General features: G+C 46.0%; 1 long non-coding RNA gene across 4 annotated transcripts in view; it reads left to right on the forward strand.

Moving 5' to 3' along the window:
- Nucleotides 1–23,245, forward strand: part of LOC116284461 (uncharacterized) — a 319,987-nt gene that overhangs the window by 127,220 nt on the left and 169,522 nt on the right. The window lies entirely within an intron of this gene.

Here is a 23,245-nt window from a genome sequence, read left to right on the forward strand (position 1 = left end):
TGACCTCTGAACTCTTAATGCCCAAACAATGCACCTCCAGCTCAATAACTGACATCGCCGATGGTCAGGGCCCCCGCTGATGTCTGGCTTTTCCTCTCCCATCAGATTCCTCATACAAAGAAGGAGGGTGTGTGCACAGCAAAACAAGGGCGGCAAGCCGGACTCCTCATCCATCCAGACTCCTCACCGTGGCGCTGGCCGGTGAGAGCGAGAGCCCGGACTTCCTGCTCTTTCTCTCTGAGCCCATTAAGCCTTTGCTGGTAAACAGGCCTGCTGTTGCTTTTGTGTAGTTCTCCCTCTTTCCCCGCTTTGTTTAACGCAGTGCAAGTCCTACAACCGCTGTGGCCATCATTCTCCCTGAATGCAGCCTGCACAATGGCAGAGTCACAATGGGAGAGGGAGGCTGGCAGCAAGTCCTTTGTGCCTTGGAGGGTTTCAGCGGATGCGTGAGGCTGAAGCCGCCATCCTCGTAGAAGTACTGACAGCTGCCAGGTGGAGCAGGCTCCTCTGAGCTGAGCTGCAGGAGCACACTCTCATCTTTCCAAGTGTCTTCAAGGGTGGTGGGTTAAGGAGGCTGTGGTGGAGTCCTCCTCAGTTCCCCTCGTTCTGATGTAGGCCTTGAGCACGTGCAGAGTGCTTGGAGACACAGTGCTAAGTACTACCTGCCTCTCTGACTTGCAGGGACCAGTGTCTGCCTCCCCCTCCTTTATTGCTGGTGAACCCCATCTCCCCCACCAGTACGTGGTGGCACTTCTCAGGCTTGAATGAAGGGGGAAGGAAGAAGGTGTAAGAACCAGATAAGATGTCTCACACGCACCCGTGAGCCACTAACTGCGATGGCCTTCCTTCAGAAGTCTCTGTAGCTCTTGGGAGCTTGTTTGGGGAGCGCAGCTACTCGTACGCCCTTGACCGAGAAGAATGGTCCTCCTCTATCGGGGATGGTCATCTTCTTCGACTAAGCGCGCAGCTTCAGGAGGGACGCAGCTGGAGCAGTGAGGGAGGAAGGGGACACCCACCTATCAAATCTCTGTAGCTCTTTACCTCTCACTCAATATATCCTCTTCAGACCTGGGCTGGGTCGCCAAGGATTTGTACGATCTTACATAAGCCACTTGCTGTGAGATAACAGGAAATGTTGACATTAGTTTCCCCCCAGCTCTTTGCACAGAGTTTCTAAAACCCTTTTAATTTCCTAAGTGATAAGAGCACCAGGAGCATCTTTTGTTCTAATATTTGGTCTTTGACCTGGTTTCTGAGGCAGAGTTCCTAAATCTGTTGGAATTTCCTGAGTGTTAGCAGTATCTTTTGTTCTAATGAGAGGACTCTTGGTGGGCTCCTGGTAGGGGACTGGTCACCAGAAAGACTAAACCGTGACTGGAAGCTGCAAATATTCAGCCCCATCCCCTGTTCTCCAGAGAGGGGAGAGGAGTTGGAAATAGAGCTAACGATTGATCATGCTTGTGTGAAGAAGCCTCCATCAAAATCCCCAGAATGTGGGGTTCAGAGGACTTCGGCTTGGTGCATGCGCAGAGGTGCTGGGGGAGTGATGCCCTGGGAGAGAACTTGGAAGCTCGGAGCCCTTCCTGCATACTTCGCTCTGTGCAACTCTTTCGTCTGGATGTTCATCTGTATCCTTTATCCTATCCTTTCATAATAAACTGGTCAACTGTAAGTAGACATTTTTCTTGAATTCCATGAGCTGCTCTAGTCAGTTAACTAAACCTGAGGAGGGAATTATGGGAACCTCAGGTATAGAGCTGATGGGTCAGAAAGCACAGGTGGCCTTGCGGTTGTCATTTCAAGTGGTGAAGGGAGGGCCAGTCTTACGGGACTGAGACCTTAACCTGTGGGATCTGATGCTAACACCAGGTTGTGAGAGTGTCAGAATTGAGTCAAATTGTAGGACACTCAGCTGGTGGTGCAGAGTTGCTTGGTGTGGGAAAAGCCTCCACACTTCCGGTTGTCAGAGTGTGGTAGTCGTGTGAGAGCAAAGGAGAAGCACTGGAGGGAAGTGTATGTTTTCTTCCCCCTGCATTCTCTGAGTTTCAGTTTCTTCATCAGTAAAATTAGAATAGTGCAGTGGTTCTCAAAGTGGTCCCCAGACCAGCAGCGTCAGCTTGCCTGGGAACTTGTTAGAAATGCGAGTTCTCAAACCCCAACTGAGATCTGCTGAACCCGCCGCGCCGGGTGGCGCCCGGCCGTGTGCATGGTTTGACAAGCCCTGCAGGGGCTGCTGTGCGGTTCAGCCCCTGGAGTACTTTCCAGCATTGGCATTTGTACGCCTCTTAGTTTCAGCTCAGCAAGCCGGCACAGACTCAAAGCCTTCCATACACATGACAACGTTTCCAGAGTGTGATTTGTCAAGTGTACCAGCTGTGAGCATCCTTGCTGATATACAAATGAAGAATTAACAATCATGTGATGAGAGGAAGACTCTAGAAAGGTGAACTGGCTTGGCAGGTTGAAAGCCTTTCGGTTCAGAATTCTCTCTCTCTCTCAAGTCAAACTGAGATGATTTCACAAGACAGTGGTAAGTGTTCGACTCCTGGTGGATGGCTCTAGGCAAAATCGACTTGGCTGTGCACAGTTGCTTGCACTCAAAAGAGAACTGAAGACTCCCCCCCACCCCTTACCCAGGGATCAGTTCTTTGTTTGATAAAGATGCCTCGGGAACACTGATAAGCGCTGCGCAGGCTCACCTGTTAAAGCAGCTGCTGTGTTACATCTTCGGGGTGGGAAGACAGGCCCTTCTGGGGTAGATATCAGAGTTGTAGTGAAGTTCTGACCCCAGGCCCCCCGCTTGCATGACTTCTCCTGCCTCTCACGCACCCCTCCTTCCCTCCTGCTTGCTTGTGTAACTCTTACTTATCTTTTGGGGCTCAGTACAGGCATCGGTCTCTTCTGAGGTGCTCTTCTTGAACTTTCGCGGTTGGGGTGGGAGCCCCTCTTTGCTCACCCCAGGGACCCTGTGCAGATCTGTATCGTAGCACGGTGTCATTGCTGCTGCCGACTCAGCCACTTCCCTGGCTCAGCGGAGCTGCAGGAGGATGGGGGCCTGCCTCCCTCTTCATTCATTTCGTTCCCAGGGCCTAGCATGGTTCTTGCCATGTAGAGAGCATCCGTCATTCTTTATTTACTCAAAGTGGCTCCATGTCGCCTGGCCACCCTCCATTAGATTGTTTGTGCCTTTTATTCCCCCATTTGTTTATATATCTTTCAGTCAGATATCTATGGTCCAAAGAGTAGCCGTTGTCCAAAGACAGGACCTGGAGCTGGCCGCTGTCGGGGATCCAGGAGGGAGCCCACTGCAAGCTCTGTTCAAGGGCCGGAGGAGCCGGTGCCTTCCCTGCCCCGTTTGTGTTTGTTTTTGCACCTCAGGTGCAGAAGACCCATTCACAGCACACTGTGGGCCTTGATCTCTTCAGGGCCTTTCTCTGATTGATGGATGCTTTTCTTTTCCCCGTTCCCTGCCCTACTCTTGTCCTCTCTGTAGGCCATCAGTTTAATGCATTTGTATGTGTTACTTTCTTTGCTTGTGCTCTTGTAAGACACGTATTTGTATCCTGTGAACAAGTGTTTTACGTTCACATAAATGGCATATGAGAAACCTCTCTCTGCTTCTTACCCTTCCTACTTGGCATGTTAACAGGCATCCTCATTGCTGTGTGCAAAGTCCCTGTTTCAATCCTCTGTTCCCACAGTGATAAGCACCTAGACTGCCTCCCACTCCCCATGACCACAAACACCGTGATGAACATCCTCAAACACGCTCCCTTACTGACTGATGGGAGAATCCTCAAGAATTTGTGGCATATGTGCCCTAGGACTCAGGGGAAGGACTGCTGGGTCACAGCACATAAATGTCCTTACGTTGTCTGAGTACTGACAGATTCTCCAGAATGGCTGCCTGGATTTTGTAGGTTGGCAGGAGTTCCTTTTATATATTCTGAATTGTAGTCCCCTGTTGGTTTTGACATTGCAAATATCTCCTTTCAATTTGTTGTTTGTTAGCTTTGTCTATGGTGTCTTTTGCTTAAAAAATTATTTTTTCTTCTCCAAAATGTATTACACAGATTGGTTTTGAATGGCTCTAAATGATCCTCTGATATGAGCAAAAGTGGGTAGCTTTTACCCTAACATAAATTCTGCTATGTTTTCAGACGTAGCTGTAGATGATAGCATCACACAGACGTGGGCCTCGGCATGCCTGAATGAGGTACCCTGGTGGGCTTTAATGCACAGAAACCCTTAAGCATTAATCATAAAACTACCCAAATGTCAATCTGTTTTGGAAACAGGGCTACAAGGGTTGTAAGTAGGAAGCCATGCATGCTTGTAATAACCCCTATAACAGCCAAGACAAGAGAGAAAGAAAAATGAATGAAAAAATACTTGTGACCTTGGGGCTTGGGGCCCAGGACTCAGAAGAGCTGAGAGAAGGAGCCGTACTGGCTTCCCACTGGGCACTGCTTACACTCCTTATGAGAATTCAGACACGACCCTCTGAACGATTCCTTTTGGCTCTGCACATTTTACCTTGGCTGGCAGGTAGCCTGTTAGAGTTGCAAAGTTCCAGGGCTGTGTGTATCAGCAAAACAGTCAGGGTTTCTTAGTATGTGTTAAGAGCCCTCATAATGCAGCCCCAGTAATCTCAATCTCATCTGCGCCTTCCATCCCCTCCCCACCACGTCTGTTTGATGGAAAGCCACGTCGTATTCCACGCTGCAGGTGTGCACATGCTTGTGCCTCTGCCCGATGGACTTCTGCTGTACTCGAGACCCAGCCCCAGCTGCTTGTCACCAGTGAGACTCCATGCTGCCCCCATTCCATCCCAGGTGCTATTACCGTGTGAAGTGCGGCACCTCAATTACTGCGTGCATCTCGATGTCTTGTACTTGTTATGCGTATGTGCTCCAGATCCCACTTAACTGGAAGCGTCTTAAGGAAGGGGCAGGTCATATTCATTATGTGTCAGCAACAGAATCTCAGCATATGGTGGAGGCTTGATAGTTCCCTCCAACATCAGGGAAATCTGCTTTCTCGCCCGTTAAAGATTACCGTCTGATAGCCCAGATCTTCAAGCTTAAAAATACCAGCCATCCAATCTGAAGAGTAAATCTGTGCTATTACGTTACTGGTTTAGTGTGTAAAACCTTCCACGTGCTATTTACACCAGACGAGGGAATTTCTATATTGTAATATAGAGGAACGATGATAATGATGGAATTGGCAGGTAGCAGCGTGGCAGCTAGAAAGGGTGGGGGATATTTGGGATCAACCATTCCTTCCAGTGTCACTCAGGTGACCTTACTTTTGTAAATATCAATATTTGGGGATGTCTTGGGTATGTTCACAAAAAAGCTGTCCTTTCCTCCTAGGCTTTATATTTGTAGGTTTCTCAGTAAAAGTGGAGAGGTAAGTATATAGCACACAGAATTTCTGAGTAGTTATTTTAATATGGGTTAAATTTCATCATAATGAAAATACCCTGATACTTTCACCCAGAGTAAGATGTGTTTGATGATATGTTTTGTAGCCAGAAGTTCATTGCTAGAGGAGGTGGCAATAACAGAGGAGACAAAGGAAAGTTTCTCCCAGGAAGATTCCCTTCTAAGGATCTGCAGGGGGTTTTTCTTTTCCTGGCCCTGAACATCAGTGGAGGGACCCTCACTTCATGAGTTCAGAAGTCACCCTGACAGGTCGGTCCCAGAGACAGGATGCTCTGGGTTGTTGGACACCTAGGCCGTAGTCTCCATCTTGCTTTTCCATTTCTTTGTGTACACTTGTTTTATTTTCCTCCTTCTTTCAGCAGGATAGTTTCATCATCTCCTCAGTCCACATGGTGGAAAATAGCCACACTGTGCTCTCTACCCCTTAATTCCTATTCCAAAAGTCCCGGGGTGTAGAATTTGAGATTCCTTCTGGTCTGGAATGGGTCTGGTGCTTACTTTTGTCTCAGTCAACTTGTCTGGGAGTAAAGGTCCATGTTGAACAGACATGGCAATTGAGAGCTCCCTGTGACCAGGGCAGGAAGGTGGAGGGCAGTTCCAGAAAGAGGATAGCGAGACAATCTAACAGGTGTCTGCTGTCCCTGCAATCTTTATCGAAGAAGGGGTTTGCTAGGCACAAACCTAAGACCCACTTTTATGAAATAGCCATTTTTTTTTCATCCTAGCACCGAAAAAAAAGAAAGAAAAGGAAAGAAAAAAAAAAGAAATGGCCAGAACTCGGTGTGTTATGAGTCCTGGTTCTGTTGTAACACACACACATGTCTGTCTCACACCACATGTGCATATGTGTGCCCGTGCACAGAAGTGCATGTTGTCAGAGACACTAGTGCAAGCATATGCTCTTTTGAGGATCCAGCATATGAGCTTTTCAACACACACCCCACACAAAAATTTCCCAAGAAAAGCAAATAATTTCAGGTTTTAGGAAAGAGCAGAGATCTGTTATGATAATAGTGTTCAACAAGTGTAGCATTCTGCTCTCCAAGTAATGCCTTGTGGGGAAAAAAGGTGCTAAAATGGCTTGATTGGGGTTTTAATGAGAAATTTTTCTCTTCGACTCCACCCTCCACCCCTCTTCCCACCCCAGGTTATTTTCTCCAGCAGTTCCGTCAAGAGCCCTGCGCTGGGAACACGGAGAGAATGTTAACAATTCAACTCTCCCAATTAATTGCCTGCACTTTCTCCATCCTGCTCAGCACGGCCTCTCCCGTGCAGGCTGCTGAACACATAACAATGCGCCTCTCCGTGAATGTGTAATGGTTGGTTCATCAGGGGCTTAAAAATCCTTGGGGCTACAATATCCGCTCCCTGGGCACACGTTACAGGGCTGGAGCATGTCTCCCCCTTACACTTGGATGTGAGTAAATCCTTAAGTGACAGTAAAATGTGTAACAGGAATCCCCTCTTCAAAGAGAAAAGGCAAAACCCAGGGGATACAGAAATGCACAGACGCTGACTTAAAATCCACACGAATACTGGTTCCTCCCTGCCTGCTAATGAAATGCCTCGCTCATGAAACCAGATTTGAGTGCTGGGGTCACCACCATACCCTAGATCTGCATGGAAGTTTTAGAAATTGAGTCGGCCTGTTAGTTGGGTATATATCGAGAACTCCTGAGGCTGGACCTCTGTATGGGGAGAGACCAGGAGAAATCTACCAGGTATACATCCTCTGGAGCTCACAGTTAGGTTTTGGACCGAAGTGCAGAGGTGAAGTGTGAGCAGATTTAAGGGAAGCCATGAGGCTGAGAATAATTAAATACCAAATAGGAACTACTAATAGTGAATGCTGTGTTCAGCCACAGTTCAATGTAAGAGAGGAAGGAAGGAGAAGAGAATTGGATTTCCTCAAGAGTCCTGGCTTTGTCTAATTGGGTATGATGGGTGTGCTTGCCTGGGAGTAGCACAGTGATTTAGGAGAGGAAGTGGTGAATTCTGTTGTGAAAACAAGGGCATGTAAAGGGCCCTGAAGGAGTTGGCTTTTTAAAGCCTGTTGAATTTGACTGTAAACTTTACAATTTGAAGTTGTGTCTCTGATTCAGTGGTTCTCAAATCAGGAATGGATGGTTGAGAGTTGCTGGCTAAAGGAGGGGAAAACGGGGAGAAAATCCTGGTTGAAGGCAAAGGAGCACTGAGCAGCTGTGGGAGTGAATGGAGCTAATGCCTTCAGCGAGTGGGATGTTCTCCAGATTTACAGTGACCCCAGCTTACGTGTGAGTACCTGGGAATTTGAAAAAACTGTAAATAAGAAAATTTCCTCGCAATTAAACCTCATTTTGACATACATCTTGGCCTAGAATGTTTTGTATTCCCACCAGTGTCCCCTGGAAGCCTGTAGAAGTTTATCTATAGGATGTAGTCTTTCCTAGGTTGGTCTTGGAATGAAGTCCATTTTGGATCTCGTACTTTCCATAGTGTTACCAGGTTCAGGAGAGAGTTTCTGGTAGGTTAAACTCTTTCTGCTCCTTAACACTCACCGCACCTATTAGAGGGCTCTGGGACATCAAAATGAAACAAACCAGGAAACTTACTCAGAACTGTTGCTGTCCATTGAGAATGATGGGAAGAGAGCCATTTCTAGCTGCTGTGCTGATGGTTGCGTTTTATGCAGGCCCAGGAAAGAGGAAAAGTCTCCATCATACCATCGTGCCAGAGCTCATTATTTTGAAAGGCGCAAGGTCAAAGTCATGTTTACTATGGGGGTGCCCTTTCTTCACTTGAAATTACATTGTGGTGTCTCCAGTGTTGACTTGGCAAGGTGTTCTTTGCAATTACTAAGGAAATTGGCTGGGGGTTAGCCAGAATGCTTGGCGATTAAGATATTAAAGTAGAACTGGGTGCCCAATTTTGTTTTCCTTAACAGAACTGGAGCTCATGCCCCACCCCGCTCATGCCCCCAGCCTCCACTTGTATCAGCTGAAGTTGAGCACTTGCAAGAAGGAAGGATGAATCAAGGGGTAGAAGCCCTCTTCCGGAGAGGGCTGGACTTTCTGGAGAGAAGGAGTGAATGAATGCCTCATGTTGGGATTCTTGCAGACGAGGACTGTGGAAAAGAAGGGGGATTAAAGTGAGAGATGGACTTTCTGGATGGGGCACCCTCCTTGCAGAGGCTTGGCTCCCGTAGACCTCCTTCCCTCCCTACCTGGAGGGAATAATTACGTTAGACAAAGTTACAGTTTCAGTTCCTGCTATGGCTATTCTGGTCTTTCCACATTTAAGTCATCCAGAAAATATATCTAAAAAGTTAGATGCCATTCCAATAGTAACAAAAACAACATAATACTTAGAAATTAATTTAACCAAGATTACATCAGACCTCCATGCAGAAAAGCTTTAAAACACTAATAAAAGACATAGAAAATGATATCAGTAAATAGCATGTTCTTGAGTGAACAGTTTATTATTATATAGATTGAAGTCCTCCCCAAATTAATTTATAATTTCAATGCACTCTTAATCAAAATTCCAGCTGGATTTTTTCCAGGATCTCAATAAATGTATGAAAGAAGAAAGACTCACAAATATCTAAGGGAATATTGGAAAAAAAAAAACCCCACAAAAGTAAAAGGGAGACTTATGTACTCAGATATTAAAACATTCAACAAAGCTGTAGTAATACACATAATACTTACAAACAGATGTATAGACCAAATGAAACAGAAGAGAAAGCTCAGAGACAGACAGACTCAAGTGGAAGAGGTTATTTGCAATGTCTGCAACTGACAAAGGATGTAGAATGTGCAGAGAAGGCCTGCAAATCAACCCCACTGGAAAAACAAAAAAGGCTATGAACAGGCATTAAAATGCCTAAAGGAAAGAGAAAACCTAAACAGAAAGAAACGCGAAGAAATGCTCATATGTATTAATAAGCAGAGAAATGCAAATAACAATGAGATTCCACTTTCCATCAACTTAGACAGCAAAAAAATAGAGAAAAAATGGATGATGTTGACTAATGGTGGAGAATGGGATTTGGGTGATCAAGGATTTCCCTTGCATCTCCAGTTGAGTCTAGACTGATGGGTAGAGTAATCTGACACTGCTTAGGCAAGTTAAATATCTGCATAAACTCTAACCCAGGTTATTCCATGACTAGGAACATATCCCAGAGAAAATTTCACACTTCTCTGGACAGGGAGTATAAAGGATGTTCATATTAATATGTTGCCATACTATTGTGTTGACCAAGAGTTAGAGACCATCTGTTTAGTACCAGGAGAATTACCAGATAAAACGTGGTAGATGTACGTCACCTAAGTGCTATGCAGTGATTAGGGGCAGTGGATTCAATATACAATACAAACACAGATTCTCTTAAAAACATAATGCTGGTTGGAAAAAAGTAAAAAACGGATTAACAGTGCAACACAAACCATTTCTGCAAGTCAAAAATACATGTACACCAAAAAAGCAATAAATACTTCGAGGAAGCGTATGGACAGAAAGGTGGATGTTAAACACATTACAATAATTGCCTAAGGGAAGGAGTTAATGTGGGTAGTAAGTGGTGACAAAGGAGATAGATAAAACAAAAAGCAGAGAGACAGACAGACAAGAGAAGGGCTCCGTATGGACCGAAGATGAAGTTGTGCCCAGAGCTATGAAGCATGACTGTATCCATCAGCATTCCACATTGAAGGTTAAAGGCAGGTTTCACTGACTCGCCCGCCAGTCAGGAATTCCTTAAAGAGCATCCATCAGAGTTGGGTGCTGAAGATTAATAAGTCAGCAAGTACCTGGGGACAAATGACCATCACTTCAGTCATCTTTGGAGGCAAAGAGAAGTGGGTCTGTAGAGCACTCAGGTTATCTTGGAGGCAGAAACATGGCCACTCTTGCATATTAAAAAAAAAAATCCAGAATATAGAGGAGAGAACAGGAAGACAAGGATGGGTTTGGGGGTGCCACAGAGAAGGGGGAACTGAGAGCTCCCAAGAGCCATAGGATTGGGAAGTCTGGATATGGGGCTGTAGGTGCAAAACAAGCAGGGCATGGTCCCTGCCCTGGAGGTCGTGCCCTACTTTTACTTTCCTGTTACACAAGTTGTGAGCAATTCCCAGTAGATCTGACCTGATAAAACCATCCTGACTGGACACTCTTAAGGCCTGTCTGGACAGCAGGACATAGCCTTTGGGCCTCATGTCCCAGCACAGGACTATCTAGAAGATGCAGTAACTGTTCCCATATCTGTGGAATTACGTCCTCTCTCTTACCTCTCCTGTGTGCATTCCAGAAACTTGTGATGGCCCAGTCCACTTAGGGGTGTTTTTAATCTTCCCCCAGGCTCCCCATCTGCCCAGCAAGCCTTCTTCTTTCTTTCGCTGGAGGGCTGAGGTCCACACACACTCCACATTCCTCAGCACTTAGCTCTTCTTCAGAATTCTCTCAACTTCCATCTCTAGCACAGCACAACCTCCTTCTTACATATCTACCTTCCACTGCAGGTGTGGGGGCCATGGCAACTGTGGTTTCATTATAGTAACATCCTTCACGATGCTCTTGACCTTGAGAAAGCTTGGGAAAACCAAGGCTTAATACTTGGTGTAGCCTAGAACTACAGCCTCCAGGTTGTGTGGAAATGGGTCTTACTTAGGGACGGGTAGGGGGAACATAGTGTGAAAATTGGAGCTCAGCTTGGACTCTCCTTTGCTGTCCGCCCTGCCAGCTCTCAACTTCAGTGAAACATAACTGCATTGTCAAGTTCAAGAGTTTTGTGCATCTGGTTGTACCCAGACTTTGTGTATTTTTTGCGGCTCTGTGTTTCAAAAACATCTCACTTTAACAACAAAGAGGCTTGTTGTGGCTGGGAGGTTTCGAAAATAGATCGCTGAAGGAGACAAGCTCAACCAATGCCCTCTTGTCTCCGCCGATGTGAATCAGGATGACCTTTTCACCCTCTTTAAGAGGATATTTATAAGAACCAGACACAGTGCACATGTTAGAAAGATAACTCGAGAGGAGGCCAAGCACAGTTGGAAAGAGGCTGAGAGTGTACCTCTGTCCGGAGTGATGTTCATGGCAACCCGCCTGTAGCTGTTATGTTTTTCTAGTCGGTCTTTGAAAGAGAGTGTGCTCTCTGCCCAGTGTACACACACACACACAAACACACACACTCTTTTTGTTTCTGTATTTCCCTCCCAGAAGTCAGAAGCTTAATCCTGTGACCTTCAGAAGGAAGGAAGTGATGATCAGTTGGGGCTGGTTAAGGCCAGGATTATTCATAGCAGTGGAGGAAGGTGACCTCCTGGAGTAGCTGCCTAGGGGGGTGGGGGTGGGGTGGGGACAGAGTGTCTTAGCTCTGGCTGCACCACAGCACCACAGACTTGGGCTTAAACAACAGATGTTTCTTTCTCATGGTTCTGGAGGCTGAAAGTCCAAGGTCAAGATGCCAGCAGATCTGGGTTCTGGTGATTTGTAGACAGCTGCCACCTTCTAGCTGTGTCTTCACTTGGTCTTTTCTTTGGTGGCCAAGGGACAAGGGCAGGGAGGAAAGGACAGAGAAAGAGGGAGGGGGAGGGAGTCTGTCTTCCTTTTTTTTATAAAACCACTAATCCCATCATGAGGATCCTGCTCTCATGACCTCATATAATTACCTCCCCAAGGCCCCAGCTCCAAATATCAACACTCTGGGGGTTAGGGCTTCAATGTAAGAACTTTAAGGGACACAAACACTCAGCCCAAATCACCCTGGTAGGCTGGGAAGTGCTCAGAGTCCAGCCTGCTCCTGCTCAGTAAAGTCTAGCCTCAGGAAATTTGGGGCCTGTAGAATCCCCTTCCTTCTGGGGCCAGCATCCCTGGGGAGGGTGACAGTCATGTGAACTGAATGGAAAGGGAGGCAGAAGTGTTTTCTGAGAAATCTAGCTCAAGGGCTCTACTGTTCTACACCACTTTATTGGCCTTTAACTTTGAACCAAACAGCAGGTATTGGAGCTTTCCAGTTAGCCAAACCCACCCCCACCCCAAAATTAAAAAAAAAAAAAAAACACTACTTAAACACTTTAAAAACGAGGCTTTAAAAAATTACATTAACTTAATAATTAGATGTTATATCTAATGATATAATGTGATACGGATTTAAAATTTTCTTACCATTTCTGTTTTCAAAATTTAACTTTCTAGTTTCATCAAGGTGTTTTCCTTGATGCCATCTGGAAAACTTAACCTGTCCATTTAAGCACATCCCTGTGTCTTTCTTGTATCTTCCCCGTCACCTGGTGGTACAAAGCATTCATTGTATGGGATTGGCGATTCCTTCACAAGGACCATTTTGTTGTAAATGATTTCAGCTTCAATTTCTCTTTAGCCCTATATTTGGAAACAGAAAACCGGACTGTGCTTGTAGCAGGTGTTGTTCCCCAACTCTTGAGTGTTGGAGAGGACGTGGTGCTGAGGTTGTGTGGCTCCTTGGGTGGCAGCAGCACACCATTGGCTTGATTACCTCTTTGTTTAGAGAGCTCACCCCACTGACACTGGCCAATGTGAGGAGGGGAAGAAGGCCAGGAACAGGGACCGTTTTTTTTTTTAGCAGCTGGAAAAAAAGTTTATTTTTTTCTTTCCCCATTTTTGGCTTCATATAAAAGTTTCAAGTTGCTTGTGACTGAGTGTGCACAGTAACTTCATTCTGTGTCCCAGTAGCTTGAACTTGAAGACCAAACCTCACCATTTCAGGAGACACTCTAGCTGTGTGACAGAGGCCATCCATGCTCCTTCTCCTTGGAGACTTTCTGTGTCACAGCCCACAAGGCTCTTTGCAGCATTAATGCCTCATTTGTTTGAAGAGGATACAGGGATTTGCAGTTTTTGAGAACCAATTCAATTAATATCCTTTTCTTTGGGGGTGTCCTTTTTCTCCCCTTCAGAAGTCATTCACCCCCCTGACTGTTGTAACAGATTCTTACACAGTGGCAGCTGGGGAGTGTTTCCTGCAGCCCCATCCATGCTGAAAGAGGCAGTAAAAGCAAGCCCTCTTCTCGCTGCACGTTCAAACTTACAGGAGGAAAGGGCCAAGTTATTTTTCGGAATGTTGTAAGATCTGATTTGACCCCAAATTGTACTGTGAGAAGAAACAGATGGGAAAAGAAAAGATGTCCTTTTTAAAAGAAATCCTTTCTAAAATCAAGAGGCTTCTAGAGAAGACTGTCCCCTCATTACCAAGGATGAGTTCATGAACCCCCCCCCCCCAACTGCCTTGTTGGTGTGAGGAGTCTCGGGGCGGAGCGGGATGCTGCATTTTAATGGATGTTGAAGACATGGCAGTTGCATAATGGCAGTGAGCCAGACACTCCCTTCTCCAGGTTGCCTTCATTTTCAGAAGGCTGATTCCTCACTTGAAGTATTTTTCCTTTCTGTGTCCCTCAGACTTCTTCTGAAGAGACAAATTATGCCAAATCTTTAGAACCGGATCCTGGCTACAGTCGGCCTGTCCGTTCTGAAAAAAAGACTTTGTGCTCAGGTGTGCTGATTTTTGTAGCAGGATGGACCTCGCCAACAACTCACCTGCGTTGCCTGGAGCCAGGTCAGATATGAAGCAGATACAAACACCATCAGACTTTCAGCGTTGCGGTGCTGGATTCAAAGTTCAAAAAAATAGAGGAAGTTTGAAGGCACAGGAAACATGTGGGGGCACAAGCATGTGTGTTTGTGTGTGTGTCCCCTTTTAAGCTGTCATTGCAAAGAGTGAAGCAGTCACTTTGGGGTTTTGCTTCCATCCTGAAGCTTCCCCCCACCCCAAGTATTCTAATCCAGGAGCCACGCTTAACATCTCTGTCTGATGAGGGGGAATCCACTGTGGGAATGAGACTCACTTTCAGTCTCAGCAGCGGAGACTGTTGTCTGGGGGAGGCCTGGCACCGTGTTAATGTTGTGTAGGTGCAGGAGAGGTTTAGTGTGGTGGTGGTTTGTGTGTGTGGGGGGGGGGAGAAGGGAAAGCAACAGAATTCAGCTTCCCCTGGGGTATTTTTTTATTTGGCCTTTGTTTTAGACTGTGTTATGAAGAGTTGCACTTGGCTATAAATATGAACATGATTGGCAAAGTGTGCAGATTAAATAAACTCTGTGAAGGGTGTAGAGTGCTTCATACATCGCACATTGGCACTGTCTATTCATAGGATGCACGTTCTAGAATTTGTTCTTTCTCCCCCTCCCTTTAAACTTACTCATTCTACTTGTATATGTACCCTCCTCCTCTGTCTCCTTTCAGAATGCTTCTGAGCAGCCTAACCAGAGATGTGTAAGCAGGGTAACTCTCAAGATCATGTCTGTTTAGATCAAAGGGCAGGGCTATTCACCTATGTTGGCAAAGGGATTATTTTATAAGAAATCCTTGTCAGTGTCAGTGTGACACATGGGGTGACATCACACTTGGGAAAAAGAAAGATTGAAGTCAGTATTCTCTCACCAGCTTCAAAGCTGGAAATGCTTTTACAGAAGACGATCCTTATTTCTTGTCTGTTACTCTCTGATGGGAGCCGACACCTGAAAACTCTCTCCTGCTATTTTTTAATTGTGGTTTTTCAGCAAGCCTGCTCATTAGAAAACATTGGCTGCAAGGCTGCCTCTTCTGAGCAGTGGAACCATCCACGTCTTCTTGGTACCCTACGACTCCCCCTTTTTCAGCAAATTTTGGAAGGAGATTTGCTTTGCTACAGAATTTGGCAAGTTCAAAATATTTAAATCCTGCCTGCTGTTTGTACTTTTTTGATTCAGAAGGGGCTGGAAATATTGGAAATCTACGTCCCATTGGATTTGCAAAACCCAGCCTTTTATAAGAGTTCTCATGAGTTTGTCACAGACGACAGCCAGCCTGAGGAGAAAGGACCAAACCACAGGTGCTCTGGAATCAGCTGGGGAAAATGAACATGTCTGCTCCTAATCGTTTAGAAGACTGTGAATCTTACTCAGTCTTTGCAGTCTCTGCTTTGTCTTCTTCCCTGGGCCTGGAAGAGAGGTGGTGACTGAAGGAGGTGGACTTACAAAGAAACATTTACAGTGTTCTCCACATCGTTGCTTCTCAGACTTGAGTGTCCATTGAAATCATTTGTGCGCTTGTTAAAGTGCAGATTCTGGTCCCTTAGGTTTGGGGCTGGGGCCCAAGATTCTTCATTTTTAACAGTTTCTGGTGGTGCCCGTGAGCCACATTTGAGGCCCATGAGACCGGCTCGCCCTCCCTCACTTGCAGTGGAGGCAGGTGGGCATGGGGCAGGCATGGAGCAGAAGTCCTGGAGAATTCACTCTGACTGCTCCTGGCCCCACCAGTGTTCTGCTCGTTTCCAGGCCTTCCTCAGAAGTGTTTAGAATAAAGGAAATAATGCTGTGCTCTTTCAGGAGCCTATGTGTGGGAGGCAGAGTGGAGACGGGTCTCAGAAGAGAGTGGGATCAGGCAGATGCAGAGAAAGATGGAGACACACAGCGGCAGACGGTGGGGAGGTCCCTCCTGTAATTTCTGTCTCTGTCTCTTCCATCCTTTCCTCTGTTTCACTTTCTTTCTTTCTTTTCTATCTTACTTCCCTCATTGCGTTTCTGTTTGTTGTAAGATAACTGAATCATTTCACTCATATTCAGAGGCAAGTAGGGGCTTGTGAGGAAAGTGGGCTGGACTGGGAGCCAGGAAGGTAACATCTGAGCCCCAGCTCTGCCGCTGGGCACAGTCAGGTTAGTCACTTGGGATTTCTGGGCCTCAATCTCCTTTTCTGTAACGTGAGCCAGTTTGATTAGGTGATCTCTAGACCCATCCCAGATCTGCAGCGCTGTGATTTACAAATCCATGTCAATATGTAACAGTATCTGTTACTTGGGGCAAATCTGTTCAACTTCCAATGTAAATGAGTCAACTCTGTGATCCCCATTCCCACCTGTGCTCAGGAAGCTCTTCTGTGAGACTAGCATCCCCCGGGCATCATTGGAGCATGTATGTGCGAGGCTGTCTGAACCAGCCACCCTCCAAATTTCTCATAATTGAAAATCTGTTCTTCTGTAGGGCTTTTAACAGCCTTTTTAAAACATTACCATTATTATTATTCATATCATTTGAGGGGCAGATTCTTATCTTACATGCCCCAGAGTCAAAAAAACTCACTTGGAAGGCTGTAAAGCTTGACACTGTGGAAGCTGTTTTGTAAATCATGTCACTGTTATTTCTTGAGGGAGGAGGAAGGAAGAAGAGAAGAGGGCGGGGATTTGTTGGTTAAGGAGATGGAGCAAGGTGGAGGGGAGGGTGGTTGACCCATTAACTTGCTTTTGTTTTTCCTTGAAGTTGTTTGATTTACAAGCATGTAATAACCAGCAAGTAACCAGATACGAAAAACTCGGCAGAAGGGAAAACAAAGAGGAGCCATTCAGCATTGCAGAGAATAGGACTTGTCCTCAGCTCAGCGGGGGGCTGTGCTGGACACACCAGGGTGCAAAAACAAGAGTCTGTCACTTCCAAGAGTAGCGTTCACTGGCTTCTGCTCAGTGTAACCAGTTGGGAGAGAAGTAGAAGTTGTTTTGGACCGTGTGATATCAGTGCAGAGAACAGGGTTCACCTAAGGTAGGGAACTTGTTATCTTTTGAGATTGCTTCTTAGGGCAGGAAGGCCAACACTTCAGAAAGTCTACGTGGACCTGGTATTGTCAGATTCACAGGATGGTGCCCACCCAGGTCACTTAGCCGGTGGGGGTCTCTCCACTGGGCTGCTCATGGTAGAGAACATGTGATTGCGTCAGCAGCCTAAACCTGAAAGGCCTAAAACTCATCACCTTTTCATGTCCTAATAGCTGCCTGATGCAGATGGCAGCCTTCTATTAACTGGGGGAAGCATTCCTGCGAGAATGGGTATCGAAATCATCACTTGCCTTTGCTGGACTTTAGCCTTGACCCTTGTGCCTCAAACTGCATCCACAGATGAGTGGCTGGCCAAAGTAAACATGCCAGTTGGGAAATCAGTTTCTCAGAATTGGTACTTCAGAGAATTTTCAGTACATTTGTGGCAGTGGGAGGGAGATACAATAGAAGTGAGGGGACAAAACTGCTCTGGGAGGGTGGGCGCTGTTGTTCGAGTATAGTTTGTTGTGATTTTCTCTTATTTATTTTTCCAGGAGATAAGAGGGTTTTCTATGATCTCCCCTAAGCTAGCTGGCCTTGCTGATAATGCTTTTAATGGTCTCCAAATCCTCACCCAGATGTGGTCTATGTTTATTCATCTGATAACACGTTTTCTAATGGGGAAGGCTTGGAGATCTGTTGGTTAAAGGCACTCTCTTGATTTATTTTCATGTCCATTTGCCTTTACTACCGTCCCTCTAATGGAGTGTTGAGTTGCCGTTTCTTTAATATTGATACTTTAAATGTAAAAATGGACAAGTCGGTTTGAGCGAAGGGACAACACTGCCGTCTCTGCCACCATCTCCCTGGCCTGAGGCTAGCCTTGTTGCCCGTTTACAGTGGCTTCTTGCTTGGTCCGCCTGCGTCCACTCTTGCCCTGTTCCGAGGAAGTCTCCTCAGTGCATCCAGAGAGATTGCTTGAATTACAAATTGGACCATGTCACCCTCTGTTATGAATTGCTTTAATGACTTCTCATTGCAATTACATTTCTAAAGAATATTATAAATTCCTATGAATCCATTGCCCACAGAACTGGAACAAGAACATTCGTCTCCTTATGCATTGAACCCTTTCCCATGGTGCTGCCAGCTCTCGAGCCTGAGCCTGGTGTTTAATTTTTCCTTTGCTTTATTTAAATATGGTTTATTACCTAAATGTATTACTAAAAAGTGCCCTGTTAAATTTCAGTTACCTTAAACATTACGAAAAGTGTATCATTCTCTGTGTTATCTTCTGGGACTTGCTTTTTTCATTTAATGATACATTGCTGAGATTCATCCACACCGTTGCATGTAGTTGTGGTAGATCTGTTTTAGTTCCTTTACAGTATTCCATTTTGTGTGAATATGCCATAATTTCTCTATTTTCCAACGGATAGGTCTTTTGGTTGCTTCTAGAGTTTTGCTAATAGGGACAGTGCTACTGAGAACATTCTTGTACAACTTCCCACTGTTCTTAGGGAAAAGACAAAATCCCTCATGTGACCTCGAAGTTTCTGCATTGTCTGGCCCTCCCAATCTCTGTATCCTCACCTCTTTCTCACTCCCCTGGTTGGAAGAAAGGAAGGGGAGTGTGTGTTCAGGAAATGGAAATAGGCAAACTTTCTCTTTCCCTTCTCCTTGTCAACTTCAACATTTCCTCCAAATCCCAGATCAGTCATTCATTTATACTTAGCCATGTCTTACTTGCTATCCCAAGACAGGTGGTCAGTTCACCTATTTTGTGTTTTTATAGCGCCATACACCTCCTGTTCAGAACATTTTCGATCCACTGCTCTTCTACCAGACTGTGAGCTCTGAGAGCAGAGACTGGTATTGTCCCCAGCTGTACCCTACCCCCAGGACCTAGCTCGGAGACTGGCACATAGTAGGAGCTCAATGTATATTTTCAAATGAATAAAACAATAGTTCTCAAAGAGTTAGGAGAGTGCTTAAAAATGTAGGAAGACCACACAGCAGGATCCAGTAGGCTGCTTCCTCAAACCTCTAGAGCAGGAGCTGGCAAATCTTTTCTATAAAAGCCCGGAGTCAAAATTTTCAACTTGTGGCTATGTGGGCACAGACAAAGTTACTCAGCTTTGCTGTTGTGTCACAAAAGCAGTCATGGTTAATACGGAAACAAATGAGTATGGCTGTGTTTCCATAAAACTTTATTTACAGACACTGAAAGTTGAATTTCATAGAATTTTAATTTTCATGTGTCATACAATGTGATTTGTGTGTTACAAAATATGATTCTTTTGATTTTCTTGCAGCCACTTAAAAGTAAGGGAACTATTCTTATCTCGCAGGCTGTGCAAAAGCAGGCGGTGGCCGGAGTTGACCTGTGGGCCGTGGTTGGCTGACCCTAACTTTCGAGTAGTCCTGTACTGTCTGGTGATGTGGAGTCCAGTGATGGGATGTCAAGGTTAGCCATCGATCACTCTTTGTAAACAGAAGCCACTGGCAGTGGAGAGTGAGAAAAGGTCCAGAGTTAGTGCCTTATTTAAAGAATTAGAAGACACCTTAAGAAAAAACTTTCCTTGCAAAGTTGCCTAATAGTTCTCCTAGCCCTCAGCTCTTCCATCGCCACCTTCCTCCTTTAGTACTGAAATTAAAATTCAGGCACTTAAAGGTGCATCTTATGACAGGTTAGGTTGTCACCGTGAAACAGCCATGTCATCACCCCAAATTGCATAATTAAGGAACTACACGTCCTCTCACCTGGCTGTTGCCCTCTGGGCTGATTCATTTGGCCCCAGTGAGGCACTGACTGGTGACATCCGCCAACACCATCAGAACGACTTGTCCAAGTCATTATCTGGTCTCTACATGGCGGCTGATGGTCTCCTGGTTCCGATTTGCCTCCTTGGGTAGATTGTCCCCAGATAGCTTTCCTTCCCTGAGCAGAAGTTCTCCAGCTAAGTGTGAGTCCAGTTCCTGGTCAGTTCTTTGAGAGGCCACACCTAGCCCAATGCTGTAGCTACTTGAGCACAGGTATTAGGACACTTCTGATCCAGCATCATCTCTGGCCTGAATTTCTGAACTAACTGGTGCCTCTGCTTCTCCTGTCCCAAATAAGTCACTCTCCAAATATGAACCCAAGTGATCTTTTGAAAGCAGAAGTCAGATCACATCGCTCCCTTGTTTAAAATCTTCCAAGGGGTTACTTTTAGCACAAAATCCAGACTCTGCCCTGTGTTATGGGTTGCACTGTGTCCTCCCCCAAAAGATGTTGAAGTTCTGAGTACCCGGGAATGTGAACCTATTTGGAAATAGTCTTTGCAGATGATCAAATTAAAATGGGGTAATTGAATGGGCCCTAATGTAGTATGATTGGTGTCCTTATAAAAAGGGCAATTGGGATACAGAGACAGACATGCGTCGGGGAAAGATGATATGACGACATAGGGAGAATGCCAGCCGCAAGCCCAGGAATGCCTGAGGCCACCAGAAGGAGGAGAGAGCCCTGGAACACTCTCCCTCGTGGCCTCAGTTGGAAGGATCCCAGCTCTGCAGACACTTGGATTTTGGATTTCCGGTCTCCAGAACAGTGAGAGAAGGTTTCTGTTCTTTTAGGTACCTGTGGTTCCTGAAGGCAGCCCTAGGAAACTAATACACCTGTTGACAAAGATGAGTGAGCTGGGCCCACCTTCCTACCTGGCCTCCCCTTGGATTATGCTCGTTCCCAAGTCCCTGTGCTTCTTGCCTGGGGCAGCACTGCGGCTGCTCACGTGGCACCGGGAAAAATGTGTGTGTCGGGGGGTGAGGGTAGGTGGTCAAAACCAGGGCTTCACTGACATTTAAGTGGAGGGGAGGCCAAGGGTGCTAGAAATCCCCAGATGACTGGAAGAGCCCCGCACAATATTGCTGCTGACGGCCCCACCAAGAGTCCCTGGCCTCCATCCAATTCCGTGAAACTGCCTCCTTCCCCCTGGCCCAGGGCCTTTGCAAGAGCTGCTCCCTCTGTTTGGAATGCTCCGTCCACCACTCCCCACTCTTCACATGGTTGAGATCCCACCTCCAATGTGATCTCCTTAGAGAGGCTCTCCAGACTGTAGAGTATGCCCTCATTCACTCACTTTCACATCAGTCTTTAAAAAGTGCTCCTGCATAGGCAGCAGCATCATTATTTGACTTTTAAAAAGCTGTTAGTTTATCTGTTTGTCTCCTTCCACTAGGACGTAAGTTTCATGAGAGCGAGGACTGGGTTGGTTAGCCCAGGATCTAGAGCAAAGCCTGGCGCAGAGTAGGTGCTCATGTAAATGTGGGTTGGATGAATGAATCCTGTGCCCTGAAGCTGGAAATCCATGGAAGCCTGGGGTAAGGGACGGGGAGGGGAGGAAACGGGGAAGAGACAGGGCAGAAGGAAGATGGAGTTGATGAGATGTGGTGGGAAAGGTGACAGGGCGCTGGTAAGGCAGCGAATTCAACAGCAGCTGCACTTTCCAGATTGTTCTGGGGCCAAGAAACAATAGTGCTTGGGGGTCCTAGAGGGGCTTTTGGAGGATCACCCTTTCTCCTTCTTCAAACGGTGCAGAGTTCCTTATCCCCAGAGCGGTAGAGACTGGGAAATAGAACTGCTTCCCCTGGTTTAAGAGGAACTCATGGATGACAGATGACAGGTTGCCTTTTAATGAGTTGTTGGATAATTGGGAGCCAGGAGGGGAAAACTCGACTAGAAAGTGGACGGTAAGAAGGACAAGTCCACCTTCCATGGACTGCCCTTCTGTGTCCCTGTGAGAGCCAGACATTGGGCTGGATGGGACGTGGACTCCCCCATCCTTGCTTTTTAGAGGCTTGTGTCTCCCTTGAAAAGACGCAGAATAAACATTCCTCAAGCTTCTGCAAGGACCTTGAAACTGAGTTATTTCAAAGGACACGCAGTAATAAAAACAGGGTTAAGGTTTTTCAAGCCGATTGCGACCTTCATTTTTTCCTTAGAAGTCGTCTGTTTTACTTTGTTTGCTCTACACAAAGTTTCATTTTTCATCTTGCTGCACACTTAGAAAGTTGGAGGCGAGAGGCACTGTTCTCAGCTGGGTGCGAGATGGCCCCCACCGACCTCTGGTGCTAATCTGCGGGGTGACCTCTAGTGTTTCGCTCAACCTTGTAAGGGCCTCAGTTATTCTATAGAAAATTCAAGGAGAATACATTACCCACCAGGGGACTGGTGATGGTGAAAGAAGGAAACAATACAGGTGAAAGCACATTAAGGGACTTTCTGTCTACTTTCTTTACCTTCGTTCTGTTATTTCTGCTCTTTGCCTGAGGCCCCTCCCTCTCAGGCAGGCCCTTGTCTGTCTCGTCACCGTCCCTCAAAAGGTTTCTCAAACTTCAGTCATTCACGTACTGAATTCACAATTTGTTGTACATTTGAGTACCAACTGAGCTATTATTTGCTTACTATTTTCTTTTAAATCGACTCACTTTTTAATTTGAGTTAGTTTACTTGAAAAGGAAACATGTGCATCTGTATATATGAAAATGAGACTGTAGTTTGTCAAGAATATTTTGTCTAATACACATTGCATTACTACATGATCATTAAAGTTAAAAAAAAAATTCCTGGAGTCCTGGTTTAAGCACCCCTTCCTCAGTGACCCCTTCACTAGCCCCCCAGACTAAGTCTGTCCCCCAGTCATATACCCCTGCTTCCTCTATTGTCATACTCTTGTCATTATCACAGCCTCTTGTAATTATCCCCTCATATCTGCCTCTTCCACTAGAATGTAATCTCTAATGGCAGGAGCAGTGCTTGTATATCCAGGGTACAGCATAGTACCTGGAACATAAAAGATATTCACAAAATTTTTGTGGAATTAGGTAAAAAGTTCATCTGTTTCCTGACCTCAGACGGTCCCAAGACCACCAGTGGAAAGCTGCGGTGCATGGCACCCTGTCCTTCTCTGTCTTCTATCTGAGTGCTTTCCAACTTGGGGACATTTGGGGTCCTGTGAGCAGCCAGGTGACAATGGACTCACGGGAAGCTGTGGGATACGTAGTTAGGAGTCTAGGCTCTGTCTCTATTGATCTGAATTTTAACAACTGATACGTGCAGAGAGGACAGAGCTGAGGGCTATGGAATTTTCAAAGCAATGTGTTCTTGGGATGTGTAAGTAATGGGGAACTGGCAACTCATTCTTCTGTCCCCGCAGACTTCTTCCCACATGAAG

This window comes from Vicugna pacos, chromosome 20 (assembly GCF_048564905.1).
Source record: "Vicugna pacos chromosome 20, VicPac4, whole genome shotgun sequence".
In the NCBI taxonomy this organism is placed as follows: domain Eukaryota; kingdom Metazoa; phylum Chordata; class Mammalia; order Artiodactyla; family Camelidae; genus Vicugna; species Vicugna pacos.